Genomic DNA, 26,312 nt, shown 5'->3' with positions numbered 1-26,312 from the left:
CCCCATTTGCCCCAGACTTCTTCCAAGTTTCTCCATTTCTCCTGAGGGCCTGACCTTCTTCCAGTCATCTGATTTTGCAACATCAGTGTCATCTTTGAGTCCTCATTTTCCTTCACCAGGCATATCCAATAAATTGCCAAATTTTGTCTTTTCCACTTTCTCATCTCTATCCACATAGCCATCATTTTAGTCCAACCCCGCCTTGTAATCTGAATTATGATAGGAACCTAATTGGTTTGAGGCTCTTCCTTTTCTGATCCATCCTTCAGACCTCTGGAAAAATCACTTTTCTGCTCAATAATAAGTGTCCTATTTCCTCTAGAGTTGAACAGCAACAACTCACTTTGGAATTTAATGCCTTCTACAACTTTGCACTTGCCTTCTACAACTTTGTACTTTGCCTATGATCCTTCACATACTCTACAATCTAGCCAAGTTGATCTTGCTGTTCCTTATATATGTTATTTCATTTCCCATCAAAGAACTGTGAAAAATAAACTTCTTCATGTCTACAGTATACTCCATTTTCACTTGTCTCTTGAAATCTTTAGTTTTCCTCAAAACTTATCTGATCCTCTAATATTAATTAATTTAATTTTGATATTTACATATAAATATGTGTTATTTCTATAAAAAGGAATGTAAGTTCATTTGGTTTTTGTTTTCTTAATGCAATTGCTAGCACAATGTTCTCTGCATAATGCTAAGCTCTCAGCTTATGAAATGATTGTGTTACAGCAATAAGAAGATTATATGGGGATCAACTGTGATAGAATTGGCTCTTTCCAACAATAAAGTGATTCAGGTCAATTCTAATAGACTTGTGATGGAGAGATGCCATCTGCATCCAAAGAGAGGAATGTGGGGATAGAATGTGAATCACAACATAGTATTTTCACCTTTGTTGTTGTTGTTTGTTTGCTTTTTTTCTCTCATTTTTACCCCTTTTTGATCTGTTTTTTTTCTTTTGCAGCATGATAGATGTGGAAATATGTTTAAAAGAACTGCACATGCTTAACCTATATTGGATTATTTGCTGTCTAGGAGAGGAGGAAAAAGGAGAGGGAGGGAGAAAATATGGAATACAATATTTTGCCAGGACAAATGTTGAAAATTATCTTTGCATGTATTTTGAAAAATAAAAAGCTATTATTAAAAAAGAAATGATTGTTATATCCTTGGTGCTTTGCAATAATCCGGAGAAGTAGAACAGCTATTATTCCTGTTTTTACAGATGAGAAAATTTAGTGGCACTCAGTGACTTGTCCATGATCATAGCTAGTGAGTGTCAGTATCACAGTATAAACTCAAGTATCCAGATTTAACACTTTGTCTCTACTATGTCCCATTCTCTCTAGCATTACTAAATCCACACTGAAGGTACACTAACAACTAAAATGATATTTACCAATTTATTTTTTTCCACTGGACTTCAGATTATTTATTTGTACTTTGAAGACGATGATCTCTGTTTCTTTCTAGGTTTCTAACATTCTGTGATCTTTTGAAATCATGACTATAGCAGTTTAGAATAATGAGTAAATTATGTTTCTCCTTACATATCTCTTTGCAAAACTAATTGTTCAACATTTGTCTTAAGACAAAGCTAGAAGAAGGCTCTAAAAAGTGCTCTGCTGGGGTGGTGAGACACCTACTCTGTCACCAGGGTGAAGTTCCTTCTTAGAAGCAGCCAAAAAAAAAAGTTTATCCCAAGCTTACTGAAGTTATGATGAGGCAAAAAAAGATCCTATATTCTAAATTCTCCAGATTTTCTTAGTTTGACCTAGAAGTTCTTAGCTAGTTCTTTGAATCCTGCTCTTATTCTGAAAGGCTTTCTGGAATCTTGTGTGGTACTTTACTCAGTCTAGTTTTGTAAGGGCAACTGTCTAGGTACTGCAGAAAATCTTCCTCTCCTCTCTGTGGATAAGCTCTTTGCTCACTCTATCCACTTTGGCTTTCTGCTTATTCCAGTTCTCCAACTTCCCTGCTGAGCTGTACTCAATAAAAAGCTATAGTTGCTTTAAAAAAAAAAGTTGTACTAATCTGATGCCATTCTCATACTGGAACAACTCTATAAGCCAGAGACATCTTTCTGGATCTCTGAGATTAATAAGTGAAAACTGTTCATGTGTCATAAGTATGCTCAAATTAACTAGTGTGGGGAAGCCATCATAAAGGTAATTTGTCTTAATTCAACTTCTATCTATCTTCCTGTAGTTCCCATCTTAATTTTTTGAAATTAGCTTCTAGGTACCTGACTATTTGATTGCTTTGGGGGTGTTTTGATCAAAGTCACTTTTATATATGTCATATATTAGTCAAGTTTACTACATGCCAGGCATTATGCTAAGCTGGAGATATAAAGAAAGGAAAAAGGCATTCTCTGCTCTCAAGAAGCTCACAGTCTAAGGGGAGGGACGATGTACAAACAATTATATATAAACAAGCCTTATACAGAATAAATAGGAAATAATCAATAGAGGGAAGACACTAGCATTGAAGATCTGGAAAAATTTCTGATAGAAGATGGGATTTTATCTTGATGGAAGCCATTTGAACCAGGCAGTAGAGATGAAAAGGGAATGCTAGAGCATTCAAGGCTTTGAAAATGCTTGGAATTGGGACATGGAATTATATTTTCTCAAGGAACAGCAAAGAGGCTAGTGTCACTGGATTCCAGAGTACATGGGAAATGGGATATAAGGTATAAAGAGTCCAGAAAGGTAAAAAGGGCCAGGTTACTAAGGACTTTGATTGCCAGAGAAGTTCATATTTGGTTCTGGAGGCAATAAGGAATCACTGGAGTTTATGGAATTAAGTTGACATGGTCATAGGAATATTAACTTTGACAGCTGAGTGGAAGGCAGACTAAAGTGAAGAGCTCTTTGTGGCAGGTAAGCAATTACAATACTGCAATAGTTTAAGCATGAGGTGATAAAAGCCTGCACCAGGATAGGTAAAGGAGTGTCAGAGTCAGAGGAGAAAAAGGAGGTATATTTGAGAGGTTTTCACAAAGGTAAAATGGGTAGACCTTATTAGTGGTTGCTGCAAGAGAGAATGAAGTCTAGGATACCACCTACTTTGAGAGTCTGGGTAATTGGGAGGATTGTGGTGGCCTCGGCAGTAATAGGGAAATTAGGAGGAGGAATGATTTTGAGGGGAAAGATAAAAATTTCATTTTCTTCACCTACTAAATGAGATAACACTCACTCAAAGGTTTCTCAAAGATCTCTTTGATCTAAAAGATCCTTTTCTGCTCTAAAAATCTGGTACAGTTTGCATTTCCTTAGTCTTATATTTCTTGTAAATGAGTTAACACATAAAATTATTTGATGATCCTAACACCTCTTATCTATAGACTTAAACAAATGATAATTAAGCCTGGGGAATAAAATTTTTTTTTTTTTTTTTAAATCTCTGACTGAGCAGTTCTCTTGTCTCAGATTGCCTCTATTACCCCGGGCATACAGCTCATAAATGGCTGCATTTGGTAAGAAGGAAGACTGGGTGAGAATGTGGTTGGCTCTGGATATTTGTATTCCATTTAGAAAAAAAAATCAAAACCAAACACAAACAAATAAACAAACAAAAAGGTAGGAAACAGTAGACTAGAAAAACACTGAAATTGGAGGCAAAATATATGAGTTTGAGTGCTGGTCACATCCCTTGTTAATTTTACCTCTTATTGCTGCTGCAAAATATCCTTCTTGTGAATATTTTTTGGAATCTCTCTGCTTTTCTCTATGCCATTGCTATATCCCAATATGGTACCACCTGTGGACAATTATAATAACATTTTTGCAAGACGTTCCTGCCTCTACTCTCTAACTCTGTCCTTTATACTTATGTCAAGCTCATGTTCCTTACATATAGATCTGATCATGTCATTCTTTTGCCCCAGATGCTTCACTAGTTTTCTGTTAATTCTGGTATTTTTCACAATCTAGTTTTAATCTTATCTTATAATATTCTACTTCCAACTTCTACATGCTTTCAACTAACACTTTTCACTGAATTCTTAACCAGCCCTGCATTTAGCATTCTAGAATCAAAGATTTAGCCTGGTAAAGGATTATTTGGTCCAACTAACTCATTTTAGAGTTGAGAATAGTTGAAGCCCAATGATGTTGGACTACTTACTACTTACAGGTAAGCATTAGCAATTGTATTTGAACCCATGCCTCATGATTCCAGACCTATTACTCATTGTATTATATCACTCTCCTATTTTTGTCTTTGCTTGTGGCTAGAATGTCCTTCCCTATCCTTTTCTGTCTTATAGCTCTTAAAATTCCTATCCATCATTTAAAGCCCAAGGTAAATGTGAACTTATTCAAGAATTCCTGATTCTTTTAGTTGTAATGACCTTTCTTTTTAACATCTGACTTTGATTTAGAAACATAGTATGTTTGAAGTTGTGTATATGATTATATTGGAATTCCATTGTTCTATAAGAAATGACTAACGGGATGGATTCAGAAAAACTTGGGAAGATTAATATGAAGTGATGCATAGTGAAGTGAGCAGAACCAGGAGAATATTTTATGATGATCAATTGTGAATGACTTCATTATTTTCAGCAATACAGTGATCCAAGACAGTTCCAAAGGAATCAATAAAAAATGCTATACACCTCCAGAGAATGAACTAATGGAGTTCTTTCAGAATGGATGGAGTTTCTGAACTGATGGATTTCTTGATGAATGCAGCATAAAGCATCATACCCCACCTTCCCTTTTTGGTCTTTTTTCCTCCTCACAACATGATTAATATGGAAATATCCTTTGTGTGATTTTACATATATATCCTTTATCAGATTGCTTGTCTCAGGGAGAAGAGAGGAGAAGAAGAAAAGGAGGGAGTTTAGAATTCAAAATTTAAAAAAAAGAATGTTAATTGTTATTACATACAGTTGGGAGAAAGTATTATTTTAAACAAAAGAAACATGTTAAGTTGAAAGCATTGGCCTAAGGCAAATCAGAGACAAAGACAAAAATAAAAATGATTCCTTTGCTTTCAGTTTGTATAGCTTATTAAGGTGAATACAAAATTTCTGTAAATAATATAAGATAATTTGAGAAAGAAAAAATTTCATTCAAATAGGGGATCAGAAAAGGCCACTGTGGTAAGTAGCACTTGAACTGAACCTCTAAAGCATCTAAAGACTAATAAGAGGTAGAAATAAGGAGTGAGTGCATTCCAGGCATGGTGCTTAGAGTCTAGAGATAGAATGAAAACTTGGAGATCATCAATTAAGTTAGTTTGGCAGGAATGTAGATTATATAAGGGAGAGAAATGCAAATGAAATTTGGAGAGGAATCTTGGAAAGGCCAAGTTGAGGAGTTTCTATTTTCTCTTAGCAGCAGTAGGGAGCACTTGAGCCAGGGAATGATACATTCAGATCTGTACTTTAGGAGAGTTAATTTGGTAACTGCATTGAAAATGGGTTAGAGAGAGGAGAAACTGGAAGCCAGGAATTATCTTCACTTAACAGATTCCAAAATGCTTTCCTGTTCATTTCCTTCCTTGAACAAATTCCCCTACACATTCGAGTGGACTTTGGATCAGGGGGAAAAAATCAAGTAAACATTTTTTTCTTCTTTGACTTCTCTGGTCAAGTAGGAGACTGTTGAAATAGTCTAGGTGAGATGTGATGAGGGCTTGAACTGGGGTAATTGCTAAACAAATGGAGAAAAAGGGACAGATGTAAAATATGTTGTGGAGGAAGAATTGACAAGACTTGGCAAATGATTAAACATGGGACGTGGAGGCAAAGGAAGATTTTTAAACGTGGGAGATTAAGGAAGGTTTAGTGGAACTTAAACTTAAAAGAGAAGAAATAATTAAATAATGTATTAAGGTACATTGTTGATATTTGTGTATAAATCAAAATCCACCTTTGCTGTTCTATTTCATCACTATAGTTTTTTTTCACTGGTTATCCGCCTTGGTAGAATGCCATCCTTCCTCACCTCCAAATCTTGACTTCTCAGGAGATTCAGTTCAAATCCTTTTCTGATCCCCTAACTCCCATTGTCAGCACCTTCCCTCTATGCTGACTTTCCATTTATGCCTCATAGGTACATTATTTTGCTGTTGTCTCCTCCATTAACATGTGAACTCCTGAATGTGCTTTTACCTTTCTGTTAACCCCCAGCATTTAGCATAAGTGCCTGCCATGTAGTAAATACTTAACAAATGCTTGCTGAGTGATCAGCTGACAGGTATATTCAGTCAATAGTCAGTCAACAAGTTATTAGTAAGCTTTTAAAATGTTCCAAGCAGAGCATATTTTATTAGAGGGGATACCCAGGATATTCTACTTTTAAATTTTTTAAAAGATGAATACTTATTGAATAGTGCTAAATCATAAAGATCATTAATTTTTTTTTCATCCAATGAACTAAAGGAACAAAAAACCCTTACTTAAAAATTAATTATATTTAAAATATAGAAATTTTGTAAAGGATCTTTTAATCAACCCTTTGTCTTATCCCCAAAATAGAGAACAACTTTTTTTAGCTTTATCTTTTGGCTTCAAAAGCATTTTCCCCATTTGATCCAGGGCTCCTTTGTCAACTTGGGTCAGCAGTGGAGTTAAGAATTGGGGACCAAAAGTTCATCCATATAAATTTTAAAATTTTATTTTTTTTCTCCTTCTTGATTTATCAGTCAGAGCCCCAAGGGTATATACTATGGTTTGAGCATGGAAAATAAAGTTACTAGAAAAGTCAAAGAAAAAAAAAGTGTTAGTTAATTTTTTTCTCCGATCCAACGTCCATTTAAATGTGTATGGGAATTTGTTATAGGAAGGAACAAGAATAAATCTCAGACTTTTTGATCTTAATAAGAATTGAGCCCCTCTAAAAGGAAGCCCCACCAGGGGATGCAAGGCAGTGCTGTAGTCCATAAGAGGATCCTAAAGGTGACAAAGGAGTTAAGTCATTGGCTGTATCCCCATCTTCCTTTTTACCAGGGTCTAGAAGAAGTAGCAGAAAACAAATGAGTGGAACATAGAGGAAGAAAACAGGAGTAATCCACTCTCTTCTCTTGCTCCTTCCCCTATCTTCAACTGCAAGAGATGTTAGCACATCAGAATACCCTAAAGCAACACTGGCAGACATTTCTTAAGTTCCATGAGAGCAGGGACTTCATCTCCTTAAAATTCTTTCTTTTCTGGTTCACAGCATTCAATAAATTTATTAATGTTTGTTGACTTGAATATTTGAACACTTACAAACTATATGATCATTGCCAAGTCACTTCTTTCTTAAACTGAATTTCCTCATCTGTAAAGTGGACACGATACGACTTTCTGTACACTTATGGGGTTGGTAATAGGAAAGCATTTTGGAATCTGTTAGGTGAAGATAATTTTTTTTGATTCTCATTAGTGGGGAGTGGGAATTCATCAAAGGAAGCAGTTCCCTCTGAAGAAACATCCTCTCCCAATTCAATCTAGCTATTATTCTGCAATTTATTAATTTTGGGGAATTCCCAGGGTCACACAGTCATTATGATCATTATTATGGTCAGAGGAAAACTTTTACCCAGATGGCTTTGAGCCCATACCTGGCTGTTATGAAGCTATTGCTCCACTGCATTAGCAATATAAGGCTTTATGACTATGATGTCAGTAATCTTTCTGTAAGAAGGAAGGTACATTTCCCACTGAGCACTGTCAACCCACCAGTCTTCTATTTCCAATGGCCCTCTCCTGACACTAGCCAAAAACTGAAAAACAGGAACTATTCACTATTTTAATCATAGGAAGCAAGTCAATTTCCAAGTCATGGAACAGCATAGTTGCTTGTCGGCAAGTGCATCTCAGGGTACTGTGATTGCCACTTACTTGCTTTATTGAATATTGTCAAGGCAAATCTCATACAGGCAGTGGTGGAAGTACATTTGACAGCACTCTTTTATCTTATTTTGTTGCTTTCTCTTAGAGCTGGAATTGAATTGGATTTTTTTTTGTTCTACTCTAGAATATGAATGGGACTACCCAACTGAATATTCCATATTAGTTTAAACAGAAATATTGATTCAGATTGGTATAATATGAAAGTATTCCCAGAATTTGTGAAGAATGATGTTCCCAGTTTCTCATGAAGAATTATCATTCTTTTTGTGGTGACCACACAGGTGGAATTTCTTTCATCAATTCCTAAACTCCACTACTGACCTATCTTGACAAAGCAGCCCAGGATCAAGTAGGGAAAATGCCTTTGAAGCCAAAAAATAAGACTAAAAAGGTTGTTCTCTATTTTGGGGATAAGAGAGAGGAATGGTTAAAAAGGGATATTTTATAAAATTTCAATATTTTAAAATATACTTAATTTTTTAAAGGGTCTTTTTGGTTTTTTTAATTCATTGGATGGAAAAAATCAATGATCTTTGTGATTTTATAATATTCAGTAAATAATATTAAGTTACTTGGAAACTTCTTTCCTATGAGTAGGTTAGTCAATCAATAAGCACTTAATGTTACTGTTCAATCATTTCAGTCATGTCCAACATTTTGTGACCCTATATGGGGTTTTCTTAGCAGAAATACTAGAGTGGTTTGCCATTTCCTTCTCAAGCTCATTTAACAAATGAGGAAACTGAGGCAAACAGAATTAAGTGACTTGCCCAGTGTCAGGTAGCTAGTGTTTGAGGCCAGATTTGAACTCAGGAATCTTCCTGACTTCAAGCCTAGTATTCTATCCCATTTGCCATGTAGCTGCCCCAGCTCTTATCAAGCATCTGCTATGTGCCAGGCACTATACTAAGCACTGAATCATTCAGCATACTCAATTATTACTCAACAAGTATTTATTAGGTGCTTACTATACTCAGAACTGAGGTACCACTAAGTATATATGAGATATATATATACAGAGCAGATGATAAACTCAAAAGGAAAGACATCAACAGTTGGTAGGGATTATACTTTAATGAAGAATATGTAATTATATAAACAGTGTGCTTATTACATTTCTATCAATCTACTAACAAATATTTTTCCCCTCTGAGAGGTTAAGTGACTTGCCCAGGGTCACACAGCTAGGAAGTGTTAAGTACCTGAGAGCAGATTTAAACTCAGGTCCTCCTGACTTCAGAGCTAGTGCTCTATCCACTGTGCCACCTAGCTGCCCCTACTAACAAATATTTATTAAGTATCTACTATGTTCCAGACATTGTACTAAATACTTAGGATACAAAGTCAAAAAAGAAATTGTCACTTCCCTTAAGAGCTTACATTTTAACTGAGAAGGCAGCATAACATCAGTATCAAGGACAAACCCATAAAATAGATAACAAAATAATCTTAGAGAACAAGTGTCAGCTGGAGATGGGTGGAAGTAGGGGAGAAGAAAGTCTCCCTGCTCGGAGTTGTGCTTCAGCTGAATTTTAAAGGAAACCAAGAATTCCAAGAGATAGAAATAAGAAGGGAAAACATTCTGGACAAATTGTTGTTCAGCCATTTTAGTCATGCTTGATTTTTTGTGACCCCATTGGGGGCTTTCTTGATAAACATATTTGGAATAGTTTGCCATTTTCTTCTCCAGTTCATTTTATGAATAAGAAACTAAGGCCAACAGGGTTAGATGACTTGCTGAAGGTCATATAGTTAGTATCTGAAGTGGGATTTGAACTCAGGGAGACCAGTCTTCTTGCACCACTTAGCTGTCAACTTTTGGACAAGGGGAACAGCTAAAACAAAGGCACAGACATAAAAGACAGAGTTTGGTTGTGTGGGGGGAATCAAGGAAGCTGGTATGGTTGAATTGCAGAGGAAATGAATTTTCAAGAAGATAAGAAAAGATATGAAGGGTCTAGGTCATAAAGAGCTTTAAATGTGAAGCATCAGGATTTTTAAAAATAATAACAGATCACATTTATTTAATGGTAATATAATGGGAAGAAAACACTGGACTATGAGGAAGAAGCTCTGACTTCAAATTTTGACTGCCATTTATTCAAATGATTAATTTGAAATTAATTAATTTACTTAATTAGAAGCAATGAGATGGCACAATAGATTGAGTGCTGGACATGGTGTCTGGAGGACTTGAGTTCAAATCCTACCTTAGACAATTATTAGCTATGTGACTCTGGGCAAGGAATTTAACCTCATCTGTAAAATGGGAATGATAGCTGCTATGATAATAAAATGAAATAATATATGTAAGGTATTTCATGAACTTTAGATAAATGCTAGCTTTTATTATTATTATTGTCATTAACAATATTGGTATTTTTATATATCTAGACTTTTATTTTCTCATCTGTAAAATGTAGGAGTTATTCTATGGTTATCTTCTGTCATTTGTAAAATTATCTTCCTCATCATATTATTATATAATTAGTAAAAGTATTATTATTCTTTGTTTGCAGATAAGGATACTGAGGCACATAATGATAAAGCAACTTACTCAATAATAATATACAATGTTTAAGAGTTGATTCTGCTCCAGGATTTGTACCTATATTTTTTCTTTCAAAGTCAGTGCTCTTTTTGCTATGTCATTGTGGTAGGACCATGGTTGCCCATTCATTGAAACATTAAAAGTATTCTTAGGACCTCCTTGTTCCTAGCTTTGTTGTTACTAAAGGCAACACAAAATCCCATCCATATGTAGACAGTGTATTTTTTAAAACCGAGTCATCATATCCTTCACTCTCTTCTGCCCTGATGACAATAAAAGTTTCCATATGGAGATAAAGGGAAACGGGCAGTGTCACATACAAGGAAATTAAATCTTATTGTGTTCCTGGTACATATCCTTGCCATATTTGGGCAAAATTAACCTCCCTTTGATAACTATTTAGTCTTTATGGGGATGTACATTTTGTTCTAACATCAAGCCCTCCCCAACAGTCATGCTATCCTTGCCCTTTGGGCAAGTCACTTTCTCTCTGTTCCTGCTGAAGTAACATCTGTTTAGTAGAAAGTACTACTCATTTATCAGAATTATTTCTTTTTACATCTTTAGAATTTCATTTTGAGAATGTCTCATTCCTTTTGGTTTGATAGCCTCTGTAGGATTTTAGGGCAACATATTTCACAAAAATTATCTTTTATCTGAAGGATATTAGTTTTGGAGAAAGTGCAAGGTCATCATGCATGACTTTTCTCTAACATTAATTCAAAATTGTAGTGGTCACTGCCACCATAGTTTCCTCATTACTACATGAGTAATCAAATTAACCTTCCTGTTGGAGAGAATCAGAATCAGAATAGTTGGTTGGTTTGTTGTCCTTTGTTCTTGAAAGAGGACCAAAAGACATCACTACTTTGGAATCAACATACAGTATGTTGGATTGTGGGTGATCAGACTAATATGATCATATAAGTCCCTACCACTAATTGCGATGTCTAGATGGTTGGCCTGTCATCACTGTCATATCATGCTCCTGTTCTAGTTTAGTGATTTGGTTTTAGAGTACTAGTCTAATTCTGCCTTTTGTTGAAATGATCCAAGTAGTTCCTTCTGTATTCTCATAATAGTAGGACTTGGTTTTTCCCTTCTATTGATCTTCACCCAAATGCTAATAGTTATTTTTTTCTCTCCTCTTTGGATACTGGATTTCTTCACATCAAATTATCTTTCTATGTAATCCTTCTGTTAGATGCTCCATCTTGACATGGAAGACCTACTTGTATTTTGAAGACTTTTCACTTATTTGTCTCATCCAGCAGAAATCTGGGTCTTTAAGTATCTAAGGTTCCTCCAAAGGCAACAATTAATTTCTTTTACAAGCACTTAAGCTTGTAACATGGCTTTAAAATAAAGTTTATTCACCTAGTAATGGAATGAGATATAAGTCCATATGTAGTGAAGTGACATCTCTCCATCCTAGTGTATCTCTGTCTGTCTTTCTGTTTGTCTCTTTGTCCCTGTCTCTGTCTCTCTTTGTCTCTCAAAGTCTATTGAAAGCATCATGGATGGAGCTCCAGCAAAGGGGATTACTAACATTTGCTCCTTCATTACGGTGCTGTGTACCTCTTTATTCTTTTTATGACAACTGCCATCTTATCAGCACTCCACCACTCTGCTGCTGGTGTCTTCCATTTACAGCAGAGGCTGAATTTATTTTACTTTTGTTTTGATTCACTGTTCTTCTCCATTCAGTCTCTTCCCACAGATGTTCACTCTATGTATACATTTTAAAACAGCTTGACCACTAAGCAATTATGCCAGACCGTCACAGATTTAATGTTGTACCTTCTTTTCCACCTTTGGGGCCTTGAGTGCCTCTGGTCCATTTAAATGAAAGGTCAATTAAGTCATTTCATTCATCTGAAGACAAATTCCCTATTTGTTACTTAGAACAGTCTGTGTCTCTTCTCCACATTTTATCTTACAGGCTATTTCTTCTCAAGTTGACTTTTATCAGCTTTTCTTACAAAAATGTTCTTTTTTTATCCCTTTCAGCAACCCAAATGTTCCCATTTAAAAGGGGAATTACTATATAGAAAAATTCTTCTCACCTTTTAAAATACCTAGTTGCCATAATCTCACCTCAGGATCTTTTTAGAGAGCTGTTGGAATGTTTCTTAAACAGGTCTCAGTTTTCCCTCTTGGTTAGATACTGGTCAATATATTCCCATTGTTTTCATCCTTCAGGGCTTAATCAGGTCTACACTTTCCACTGAACAATTTGGACTTTAGAGGGATATTTTATCTCTTTTATACTTTCTTTCTATCTTCTGTAGTAGCTAGGCTGGGCATACAAATTACACTCATTTTTTTTCTCCAAGGAATCTCTATAAGGGAAGGGCAATGGAAAAAGTCCTAGGAAAGCAGAAAATCTCTTCTCAGGTTGAAAAATAGCTCTTTTGACATCCCTCAAAAGATAATCACCACTCTTACTTGTTTCTTCTTACTCTGACCATTACTAAGTAGTTGTTTTTTTATTTTAGGTGACACTTGTGAATCCACATCATCATTCTTTGGAACATAAGAAATAGTGCCATTGTGACAAGATCAATTATTCAGTTATCTAACTTTTTTTTTTTTTTTTTTAATGTTCCAGTCCCTTGGCTTAGTCCATGCCTCAAGGAGTGAATAACTGAATAGGAGAGTCAATATGCAAATAACTACAACATGTAAACAAAAACATGGCACAGTTAGGAAAAATCAGGGAGGGGTAAATTTAAAAGGAAGACACTAAGAATGAGGAGGATTGGAAAAAGCTTTTTTGCAAAGTGAGACTTAAAGGATGCCAGGGAGGTCAGGAGGCTAAGATGAAGAGGGAAAGCATTCCCATGAGGGATAGTCAATGAAAATATTTGGTTTCAACAGGGGATAGAGTGTCCTGTTTGAGGAAGAACAAGAAGACCAGTGGATTGAAGAGTATATGAAAGGAAATAAGGTAAAGGAGACAGGAAAGATAGCAAAGGGATTGAATTAAGAAAGGCCTTAAGTGCTAATTAAATTTTATATTTGATCCTGGAGGTAATAGGGAGCCACTGGAGTTTTTTGAGTGGGGAGTGAAATTTCATTTCTGGAAGATGAATTTGACAAGTGAGTGGAGGATAAATTGGAATTGGGAGGCAATAAGACCAATTAACAAGTTATTTCAGTAGTCCAGGCATGAGATGATAGGGACCTGACCAGGATGGTGACAGTGTCAGAGGAGTATATGAGAGTTTTATGCAGGTACAAGTAAAAGGACTTGACTATGACTTGGATATAGGGGAAGTTAAGAGAGGATGAAAAGTTGAGGATGACACCTAGGTCATGAGCCTGGATGACTGGGAGGATGATACTACCTCCTGGCAGCAATAGGGATATTAGGAAAAGGGATCATTGGGGGAAAATCATGAGTTCAGTTCTGGATATATTGAGTTTAAAATGTCTATGGGACATGTAGTTTGAGATATCAAAAAGGCAGCTGGAGATATGAGAATGGAGACCAGCAGAGAAATTCTGGATGAATAAGTAAATTTGAGAATCATCTACATAGATATGATCATTGAATTCCTGGAAACTGATGAAATAGTATATAGAGGGAAGAGACAACGGTCCACCAAAGAGCCTTGGGGATCCTTCGTTATAGGTATGGCATGGAAGACCCAGACAGAGAAGGAACAATCAGATAGGTAGACAGGAGGAGAGCCCAGAGAGAACAATGCCATAAAATCTTAGAGTTAAAAAATCACCAAGGATAAGAAGGCTGAAGAGTTAATTTTTTTTTATTTAGATTTGCAATCAGGAGATGATCATTAACTTTGGAGAGAGGATTCTCAGTTGAAAGATGAGGTCAGAAGCCAGACTGTACCCACCTCCCACTCTCTGGCTTAAAGGAAGAGATTTAAATGTCTATAACAACTCCAAAACTTTAATGATCTTTCTCTTCCTACTCTTTCACACATTCTCCCACTCTCCCACCTGCTAAAATAGGATAGGATTCCCCTGGCTCTCCATCTCTTCTCTTTTCTCTTTAAAGCTCTTCATTCTTTCAAGTGGACTTTAGTTTTCCCTGTAACCTAAAGAGTAGTGAGACTTTCTTTTGGATCTTTAACCTCTCTAGGATTGGAGAGCAATTGTCATATTATGTAGCCATAATAGTTACTTGGTATTGTTAGAAATACTCTTTGTAGGTCACCTCAAAATTTCCCAGACTAGTTGGAAGTAAGATTCTCAGTCCTTGATTATTTTTTTTCAACTTTAATTGACAAGGTATATGTAAAGTCAGAGCAAATCTTTTAGGAGAAAAAAGACAAATTTTCCACATAGGATTTTGATACTTAACACTTTTGGTTGCTTTGACAATATGTGTGCACAAACATATACAGATAGCATTTCATCTCTCTATGCCTGTTTTTATCAGAGTCTTCTAATGATACTTTAACTTTAAAAGAGCAGTTTAACCAATTTTTGTAAGCAACTTAGTAAACTCTAAAAAATTGGTAGTCTAGTACCTTAATTCATTTTGTTTCCCAGGCTGTATATCCTGATATATTAACCTTAAAAGCCATAATTCATTTTAAATGTTCTGCTAAACTGTGCTACTAAAACTTTCAGTTAAATGTGCTTTTAGAGTTTGTTTCGGCACTTGTAAGCAGATGCTTATTTCTGCCTAGATGAGATTGATTAGCTAAAATTCTTTTCAGTAAAACCAAGACAAACTCTTAGGTAGATAATTCAATTTTTCACACATCCCAAATATCTATATTGATTTACTTTCCCTTTTTTTATTCTTTTCTAAATAGATTTGACGGGGGTGTCACCTTTTTGTGACAAGTTTACTTCATGTATTTATCTATTTTTAGCCCTTAATTATTCATATGTAGCAATTTTTCTCTTTGTACTTTCTTACACAATTTCATCAGGTCCTTGGGCTATATAATTAGTAATATTAGTAGGAGTTGATTCACTCATGGAAGTACTGAAGAAGCGTGGTTCTGGTGTATTTTCCTCCCAACTGGGGGGATATTCTAACAGATGAATGTGCAGATCTATTTGATCCAAATCCTAATTTTTGTGGAAAATGTTGATGCAATGCAAGTCAGTGCCTCCATATCAGACACAGATCTTCTCCAAGATGGCAGTTTCCAAGATGGCAGTTTCCAAACTGGTTTAAATTTCTCTTGGCATGTTTTCACATATGAAACTTTTTTTAGGGGTTTGTTTCCTTATGGATCTTCTCCACTTAGGATAGGAAAGCCCTTCATCCACCATCTTCTCAGTTTTTTAGATCAGATATCATAAATAACTCATACATTTGTGAGGAAGCCCTACTTTGTATATTTACATGCTATATAAATGTGAGTTATGATTATTTTCTAGATAAGAAAATTAAAACTTAGAGATGTTTAATGGCTCATCTACTATCACTTAAGAGCTGCTTAGTGGGAGAGTTAGAATTAGAAATTAAGTCTCCTTGACTGCTAGTTTTTTTCTACATTGTTTTTTCTTTCTTTCTGATTTTTACCCATTTGTCACATAAGTAAGTCTTTAGGAATTGGCGTGAGTTTAACTCTTAGTGTCTTCTTTCCACCACTCTCCTGCTTTAGGAATATTATCTTTCTTCTCTTTGGCAAATTCCCATTTCCATTGCTTTATATTCCAGCCTTTGTTTGAAAGCAAAATGGGAATAGTGGTTAATTCTATCTTTTCTTTGGCAATAATTCTATCATTTTCTTTTTTGTTTTGTTTTGATGTATGTTTGTGTGTGTGTGTGTGTGTATGTGTTTGTGCTCACTCACAGAAGATTTTCCTGAATTGTTAGAATCATTGTTTCCATTTCTTCTTTGCAGATGTGGCTTTGGCAATTGAACATAGATATCAGAAAAGAGAACCACGATTCATATTATGTTATTGTTATTATTATCATCATTATTATTATTATTATTATTATTATTATTATTATTATTATTATTATTATTATTATTATTATTTTACAGTAGAAAGGCATCTGTGTATATCCCCTGAATCATTTTTATTTGGGAAATTTTTTCTGGCAGTGGAAGGGAAGGCATAATGGATATGAAAAAAGAATAAAAGCAGCTTAATGACCAATTTCTCTACAATCACTTAGATTAACTGTAGAGTCACTCCCACTGGGTCATTAAGAAGGCCAAAGCATCAACTTGCCCCTTTATTCATAATGATGATTTTCATCATGTATCTATGATGTGAGGAAGAGATGACTCATTTATCATCTTTTATGACTCACATAGACCATGGAACTACTGGCACCAAGTGTAGTCCTTGGAGAAATGCAGCCTTTGGTGTTGAGCTCTTTGTTTGTTTGTCAGTCTCAGCACAACTTTATTCATTTCCGTGCCTTGTCAAAAAAAAAAAAAAAAAAAAAAAAAAAAAAAAAAAAAGAAAAAAAAAGAAATAGGTAAAGTTTGCTGACTGTTTCATCCTTGGCTTCATTTGCCTCAATTCTCTGATCTCTCAACATACCTCCGTATACCACCCTAGCTGTTCTTAAATGAGTATATGGCAGAACATCGTTTTGTTCTGTGATATGTGCATATGTGAGTGCACACATACACACATTTATAACTTATTTTTATACAAAGTTTAGAAATAAAGCTGTGCTATATATGTGTGTATCCCTATATCTATTCTTTATTTTTTAAATGTCTCTAATAATCTCTCTCCCTCTCTCCTCTTCTTTCTCCCTCTCATTGTCCTTCTCCGTCTCTCTTTCTCTTTTTCCTTCTTTCTCTCCTCCCTCTTTTCTCTCCCTCCCTCTATCTCCCTTTCTCTCTTCCTCTCTTTCTTTCTCTTCTTGCCTCTCTTCTTCCTTCTTTCTTTCTCTCTCCTTCTGTCTCTCTGTCTCTTCCTCTCCTTCTGTCTCTCCCTTTCCTTCTGTCTCTCCCCTTTTCCCCCTCTTTCCCCTTTCTCTCTCTCTCCTTCCCTTCCTTTCCCCCTCCCTATCTCTCTCTCCCCCTCTCTCCCTCTCTCTCCCTCTTTCCCTCTCTCTCCCTCTCTCTCTCCCTCCCTCTCTCTCCCTCTCTCTCCCTCTGTCCCCCCCTCTCTCTCTTCCTCTCTCTCTCTCTCCCTCTCTCTCCCTCTGTCCCCCCCCCTCTCTCCCTCTGTCCCCCCCTCTCTCTTTCCTCTCTCTGTCTCTCTCTCCCTCTCTCCTTCGCTCCCTCCCTCCTTCCCTCTCTCCCTCTCCCTCTCCCTCTCCTTCTCTCTCTCTCTCTCTCTCTCTCTCTCTCTCTCTCTCTCTCTCTCTCTCTCTCTCTCTCTCTCTCTCTCTTTCTCCCTCCCTCCCTCCCTCCCTCCCTCTCTCTCCTCTCTCTCTCTCTCTCTCTCTCTCTCTCTCTCTCTCTCTCTCTCTCTCTCTCTCTCCCTCCCTCCCTCCCTCTCTCTCCCCCCTCTCTCTCTCCCTCCCTCCCTCCCTCCTTCCCTCTCCTCCCTCCCTTCCTCCCTCCCTCCCTCCCTCTCTCCCTCTCTTTCCCACTCTCTTCTTCTCCTTCTTCCTCTCCCTCTTCTTCTCCCTCTCCACTCCCCCCCCCTTAGTTGAAAGAGACTTCAGACACTGTATAGTTCAATCTATAGCTGATCAAGAATTCCCTATACAACTTCAACAACAAATGATCATGTAGCTTTTATTTGAAAATTTCTTGTGACTAGGGCAAGGGAAAGTGAAGAAGATTCTTGATACAAGATTATGAAGGGCCTTAAATGCCATGCTGATGAGTTCTTTTTTTTTTTTTCTTATGGGGAAGTCAATGGAGATTGTTAAATAGGAGACTGGACCTGACCAGACTTGTACCTTAGGAAGATTATTTTGGTATATGGAAAATAGATCAGAGAAAGGAGAGACTGGGGGAAAAGAAACCAATTAGGGAGCTATTGCAATAGCCTAAAAGAAAGGTAGTAAGTGCCCAAACTAGGGTTTTTAGCTGTGTGGCCAGAGAGAAGGGTTGAACTTCAGAGATTTGACAAAGAGGGGCATATGTAGGGCTTTGCAACTGACTGGATAAAAGAGTAAGAAGATAAATGCGTCAAGTATGGCTTCAAGTAATTGGGAAGATGCTTGGATTTTAACAACAACAGAGAAATTTGAAAGAGATGGAGGTTTGTGAGAAAAGATGATTCTGTTTAGACATAACTAAATTTTAGTAATCTCTGTTGCATTGAGGAAGACATTCAGATACTGCTGTGAGACAAAAGCTTAGGAGACAGGTTAGGGCTAGATTTATGGACTAGAAATTTTCTGTTTAATGATTGAATTTATGAGAATTGATGACAATTGACAATGACTGCTCTTAGGCACAGTGCCTGGCACATAACAGATTATTAATAAATACTTATTGATTGACAAATGAATTGCTACACTAATAAATACTTTTTGTTCACCTTTGTACAACCATGTTTTGAGTTGATCTTAATATATTATCATCTAACGCTTCTTTTTCTATTTATTTGTCCCACTTTTGCTCAGTTGATATTGTTAGTACCTTGCTCAGAAAACTTTTGTGTCTCCCTATTGCATATAGGACAGTATATAAACTTCTCTGTTGGGCACTCTTTAGTGCCCAACAGAGTAGTTGGTTATAATACATTGTCATAACAAATTTAGAAACACTTCTTGGGGTTTTTGTTTATACCGGGTGGTAAAAAAAGAACAAAAGTGATGGAACTCATCTTTTAAGATTAAAGAGTACATTTAATATTTTGAATGTGTTAATGTGTTTATAAAAGGTATATTTGTATGTATGTGGAAATTTTAGTATGCTTAATACTGACTCACAGGCTATTAGAACTCCTTAGCACTATGAACAAGAGGAAGTGATTTGTCCTTAGTTTAATGATCCTTAACCTTTTCATATTATTGATCAATCAATAATCATTTAATAAGCATTTTCTGCATTTTGGACACTTTTTTTAGCTTTGGGATTAGGAAGACGAAAGAGAAATAATCCCTACCCTGATATGGGGATACTATCTAGAGAAATAGATTTGATAGATATATGTATATGCATATATGCATACACACGTGCATTTATACACATATGTATATGTAGTGTACATGTGAATGTATAAAGAATTAGAAAGATATGTATTTATGTTATATGAACATATTATGTCTGGATTACATATATATATATATATATTTACATACACATATATGTGTGTGAATATATCTATGTGTTTATTTTATATGTACAAAACAGATGCAGTTTCTTTGGAGGGTGAGGCTAATCTCTGGAGAACGAGGAAGGACCTCCATTTTGAAGGAAACCAGAGATTGTAGATTTTGTTGTTGTTGTTTAGTCATTTCAATTGTGTCCAGCTCTATGTGACATCTTCTGGAATTTTCTTGACCAAGATACCAAAATAGTTTACCATTTCCTTCTCCAGCTCAAGGTCAAGTGATTTACCTAGAACCACATGGCTATTAAGTGTCTAATATGAGTTTTCTTGTCTTTAGGACCAGCGTTCTATCCTCTGGGTATCACCTAGATGCCCATGAGATTTCAAGAAGGTTAGCTCTGAGGAAAGAAGCATTCAAGGAAGCATCAAGGCATGATGATAGCCTATGCAAAGACACAGAGATGGAATATAAAATATTGTGTTATAAGAGTAGCAAGCAGGTTCAATATGGCTAGACTATGGAGTATGTGGAGGGAGGGTAATGGCTAGAAAAGTGGGAAGGGGCCATATTGTGAAAAGCTTTACATGCCAAATGGAGGAGTTATATTTGATCCAGAGGATAGCAGACAGGCACTGGAGTTTATTATTATTTTTTATTAATTTTATAATTATACATTTTTTGACAGTATATATGCATGAGTAATTTTTTAATAAATTATCTCTTGTATTCATTTTTCCAGATTTTCCCCTCCCTCCCTCTACTCCCTCCCCCTGATGACAGGCAATCCCATACATTTTACATGTGTTACAGTATAACCCAGATACAATATATGTGTGTAAATCCAATTTTCTTGTTGCATGTTAAGTATTGGATTCTGAAGGTATAAGTAACCTGGGTAGATAGACAGTAGTGCTAATATTTTACATTCAATTCCCAGTGTTCCTTCTCTGGGTGTAGTTGTTTCTGTCCATCATTGATCAGCTGGAAGTGAGTTGGATCTTCTTTATGTTGAAGATATCCACTTCCACTGGAATTTATTAAATAGATAAGGGAAAGTAGGTGACATGGTCCTACCTGAAATGTACCAGAAAAACAATCACTTTGGAATCTTATTGAAGATGGATCAGAGAAGGAAGAAATTTAAAATAGTGACACATGGGGGGTTATATTTTTTAAGATGTCATGAATTTCCACATGATAGGTATATTTTAACATCCAGTGACTCAGAAAATAAAAGATATCAAAAAACTACTGTGAATTCAGTAATGTTTTTAAATGAATTACTTTTATTAATCAAATGAAACCACATTCATCTGAAAAATAGCAGTATACATATGAGGCAGTTTTTACTCATTCTACAAAAGGTATTTGCTTATTTATTACACTGTCATGCTGCATGTTTTGTTGGAGCTAAATAAAGATCAAAATGACAATTTATAATATGAAGATAGATTTATGGGCCACTCGAAATAATTGCAGAGCCTCTCAGGGGTTCTGAGCTCACCAGTTGAGATTTAGGAAATAAGGGACTCTACTGGGCATTCAGGAGGATAGAAGGGATAATAGAATGGAAAGATCAGAGGATTCAGAGTTCAAGATTCACATCCGAGGGCTGTCATTTACTACTTATATGACTAGACATATCTATTAGTTTCCCTTGGGTCTTGGCTTTCTCATGTGTAAGATAGAAAGAGCATCATCACCATCATTATCATCATCATTATCATCATCATCATCATCATCATCATCATCATCATCATCATCATCACTTTCATATAACATGTACTATGTTCTAGGCACTGTGCTAAACATGTATTTGGTTTTCAAATGACTTTTGAGAGAAGATTCTATTATTATTAAAATGTTGCAGATGAAGAAGATGAGGTAAACAGAAGAGTCTGGCCCAAGATGCTCCTCTGGGAGTTAACAGAAAGCTGTCGACTTAAAAAGGTCACACAGTTAAGTGTCTGAAGCCAGCCTGGAGTTCAGGTCTTCTGAACATCAGACTCAACCCTCTTCACTGTGTTGCCTAGCTGCCTATCTCAGAGATTTTTGTGAAGATAAAGTGAGATAATTATAACACTTATAAAATACTGTGTAAATGTCAGCTCTTACAAAGTACATCTTTCTAGTGACCAGATATGCATATCTATTAAATACAACTTATTTTATTTTTTGGTGAATTTCATAAATTCATCAATTTAGGGAATTTATAGAAGGTAGAAACTTCCTCCTTTAATGAGATCTGACACCTTGTTTATAAATATGGTCTTAGAGAGTTGCTTGGAACATTAAGAAATTAAGTGACATGTCTGTGACATATCCAAAGCAAGACTGTCTGAATTAGTCTTCCTAACTCTTAGGTCAGCATCTCTCTAGTATATATACACCCTGACATATTCTTGCCTCTCCCTTTCACCCACATACTTAATGATTATCTTTCCAACTTCAGTCTTAATGCACCATTACATGTTATGTCTTTACTTTCACACATTTTCATATTATAATTTCTGACTACAACCTTTTTAGGTTGACTGCTTCCTATTAACTCCCAGAGGGATATCGTTGGTCAGTCAGTCCAAATTACTTTGTCAGATGGTTTATTTTTCCAAAGCTTTTCGTTAGGTATAAAAATTCATTCACTATTAGTGAGATTTACTAAGATTCATAGAGAAAAGTTTGCTCTCCTTAACCTGGGATGACAGGTCCCTATGGGGCATTCATAATTTTTGTCTTACTCATATTATCTATGTTTCATGGTACTTTTTACTTTTCAGATACCAAGATCCTACTAATTGGGACTTCTAAAAGATACAGACAAGTTAAGCGGAAGATTGCCTTTTCACTGTCTCTTCAGTTTAGTGCTATGAATGCATCAAGCACATAGTGAATTTCTTATTTATTCCGTATATAGCTTGTTTGTATATATTTGTTTGTATGTTGACTCCCCATAGATTGAGATCCACCATGGTATTATTATAAGGTGCTGTATTGAGGGGCTGAGATAAAAGAAAAAAAATTCTTACTATTATAGGATCATAAGAGTTAGACCTATGAAGTCATCTAGCCCTTCATTTTATAAATGAGGAAACTGAGGCATAGAAAGGTTAAGTGATTGATTCAAAACCATATAGATAGTGAATGAGAAGCAGAAGTGGAATTCGAATAGATCTAAGTAGTGAAATCTTTGAGAAAATAGGAAGAGCTACATAAACCTAGAGACTGGTGAATGATGTCATTAAGTTTTAGGGCTGTATGTGTGATTAGATCTTGTGTTATTTCAAAAGAAAAGAAGATCTTGTTTCACGAATATAGAAGGTAGATCTGGATGTGGTAGTGGTGAGCAAGACATAAACAGCATCTTCCTTCTGACTTGGGATGTTAGGCAACAAGAGAAAGACTATCTAGTCATAGAAAAAGTAAGTATGGAGAAAATGTCTTCTAAAGGCTTTCTTGACTGCAAGAAAATAAGAGTATAAGAAGTAATGATTTAGGATAGAGTGAAGTTTATTAATAATTTAACAGAAAGAGAACACTGGAAGGAAACAGGGAGGAGGAGGGCTGAGCTGATAGGATGAGCTGGGGAGTAGTAGCAGGGCTATTGTTCTTTAGCATAGAGAACCTGCGAATCCCATAGATTACAAGAGGAGGTGGTAGTTCCTTCACTAGAGAAAAGGGAATGTTGATTAGGGTTTCCGTCAGCCAAAGATCCAAAGGAAGAGTGATATTAGTTTGTTCTCTGTAGACACTAGAGAAGAGGGGTTCAGCCAGCTGGAAAATTGGCTCAGCTATACAGGTTGATAAATAGCTAGGAATCAAATAACCAGGGGGTCAAATGAATTTATATTAAAAATCATATCCTTTACATCTTTCTAAGATGATAGGAGGTGATACACAAACCTTTATGAGAAGTATGTGTTCTTGTTTGTTGTCTGAGGTCCTTGAGAAGGTCCTGGTGGATAATCAAGTGTTGATGTATTGCTCCTTTAATAATGATGGTGATTTAAGGTTTGCAAAGCACTTTACATATAAAATCTCATTTGAACCTTATAGAATGAGAAATCCTATCAGTGTTTATCAAGTCAAAAAAACTGTCTGCCATAAAATCTTTTTCCATTCTTTTCTAGTGGCTAACCAGTTTCTAACCCACTCCTAAGGTCTCAATTTTAGCCCATGAAGAAAGAACTCTCCTAAAAAGTGATTAAGATAATAATTACCTAAGAGAAGGATTTTTGATTAAGTCAGTGAACAGAAGTTATCTCTTGAATTCATGTTTCACAAAGTTGAAAGGAGAATCTTTGATGGGATTGTTGAGAGATTGAATGGTTTTAGAAAAATGACTCTGTAGTCCTGAGGTTCTGAATGTTTTTATTTCATGGATTCCATTGGTAGTCCAGTATAAACTATGGTCTCCTTAGAATCTTTTAAATGAATTAAATGAAATACATAGGATTACAAAAGAAACCATTTATGTTCAACAAATTCATTAACATTTATTAAGCTTCTACTATGTATCAGGCACCGCTATATTAAGGATGGGAAGATGGCCCCTGTCCTCAAGGAGCTTACAATCTAATATTAGAAGACAATATACAAAAGGAAACTAAAAAGTGGAAGTTGGGATGAGTCCAGGTAAGACCCACTGTAGGAAAATGATGTTCTATGGGATACAAACCAATCAGAGATGCTGATGGAAAATGGACAGTTACCTGGAATATTTTGAAATAAATTTATTAAAATATTTTAAAAACAAGTTCACAGACTCCAGATTTAGATGTACAAATGTATAGCCACATTATATAGTTCAGAAACTAATATGTAATCTTGGAACCCTTATTTAATCTTGACAGTAGAATTGTTTGAGGATGTTATTACATATTAAAAATCATGCTTATAAAATACATGTATATATATTACACATATATCGATTGCATACACTTGTATACATATTTAGAATTATTTAAATAGTAGCTTTAAAGTGATTTGTGCTCAAGAAATTCTCAAAAGCATGAAGAAATTCATCCAATTTGGGGATCTTTTTCTCTAAGCAGAAATATGGAAATATAGTTTAACTAATAAAATTGTTTCTAGAAAGCTTGTGCTTACAATGTAGAATACAAAATTTTTTTCCCCTCATGGCAGAGTACATATGAACTTCCCTGGCAAGAGTTAGTATTAAAGTTCTACTTCCCTAGCTCCACTAGGGATGATGAAGGGATAAATAGATGTCAGCTGAAGGATCTAACTATTTACCTGGATATTCTGTAGTTACAGAAGATTGACATATAGTTTTTTTCCTAGTGCCACCTATTTGCCACTACCAAGGCTTTCAAAAGCAATGGGCAGCTGCATTGCTATTGTTTTCCTTTTATTTGTTCAATGATAGAATAGGTAGTTCCACCATACAAGGCAAATATGTATGGTTTATGTGACTTCCAAAATTAGTCCCTGAGATGTCGAGGGGTTGGGCCATTTACCGTTTTTGCTCTATAAGAAAGAAATTGTTTTATTTCTATGAAGAAAGGGATTGCTAGTGTAAAAAATATGGCAAGATACATGTTTAAGGAACCTGAAAACAAATAACTTTAAAGGGCTTTGGCACTCTAACCACATTGCAGCAAAACTACTAAATTATCCATTCTCATAATTATTATTCCTTGGACTTGACTGCCACTTTATAGTTTACAAAGTACTCTTACATCTTTTGTTGTAATAGTGGGGAAAAGGCATTGGCTCTGAAGTATTTGGGGTCAAATCCTGACTATATATGACCTTAAACAAATTGTTCTGTCTCTGTCCACTTGACTTGCTTTATCTGTAAGAGAACAGAATTGGACTACATGGTTTTGGTCCCTTGAAGTGCTAGTTCTATTATATTATAATCAAAATCATCTTCCTGCTTCTATTATAGTAGGACTAACATACTTCTAAATACGTCTTAGTAATGCTCTGTAGAAATTCAGTTTAATGTATTGTAGTTTCTTAAAAAATAGTAAAATTCTGTGTCATGAATAAGATCTTGTAATTTAGATTAATTATTAATACCATCCTGCTTAGTCATCTAGTTAGGGTCAGAAGAGTGACACAGTAAGTAGGCACACTAACCTTGGAGTCAGGAACACGAGCTCAAATCTGACCTCAAAAAGATCCGAGTTCACATGTGACTTCAGACACTTATTAGTCCTATTATTTTCCACAAGTTACTTAACCCTATTTGCCTCAGTTTCTTCACATGTAAAAATGGGGAACATAATAATACCTGCCTTCCAGTTGTGAGGAATCCTGTTATTTGTAAAATGTTTTATAAACCTTAAGGCTTTATATAAGAGCTAACTATTTTATCATTATTATTACTAGGCTCAGTTTGTGAAAACTTAAAATACTATAGCTTGAAAGCCAGGTAGGGCTCCAAACTGTGAACTTTCCCAGTGGCACAAACACAATTTTATGATGTCCTGGACTAAATAGTCATTGTTCTAATGATGATTTTCTGAAGTGAAAAATGAATTTTAAAAAAATCAATCTCCACTTATTACCACTAACATCTTTTTTTCACTAGAAAGAAAATTGGCTTTCTAGTCCTTTCAGTAACTTTTAAAAAAAGCAAAGGATTTCTGCATTCTTTTCTCTCAGTATAAGTAAATAGATCTTTTTGCTTTACAACCTAATATTAACGAGATGGAAAGATTTCTTTATGAGAAAAGATAAACTTTCTATAATTTAGAAAAATGGGGGTTGATGGAGGTGTGATT

General features: G+C 35.6%; 1 protein-coding gene across 9 annotated transcripts in view; it reads left to right on the top strand.

Moving 5' to 3' along the window:
• The window catches only part of KCNH1 (potassium voltage-gated channel subfamily H member 1), a 610,670-nt gene that overhangs the window by 203,858 nt on the left and 380,500 nt on the right, over positions 1-26,312 (top strand). The gene's annotated exons all lie outside the window — the stretch shown is intronic.

The sequence above is a fragment of the Sminthopsis crassicaudata genome, chromosome 4, assembly GCF_048593235.1.
Source record: "Sminthopsis crassicaudata isolate SCR6 chromosome 4, ASM4859323v1, whole genome shotgun sequence".
Lineage (NCBI taxonomy): Eukaryota > Metazoa > Chordata > Mammalia > Dasyuromorphia > Dasyuridae > Sminthopsis > Sminthopsis crassicaudata.
The sequence above is the reverse complement of the archived record's forward strand: the minus strand, read 5'-3'. Positions and strand labels throughout refer to the sequence as shown.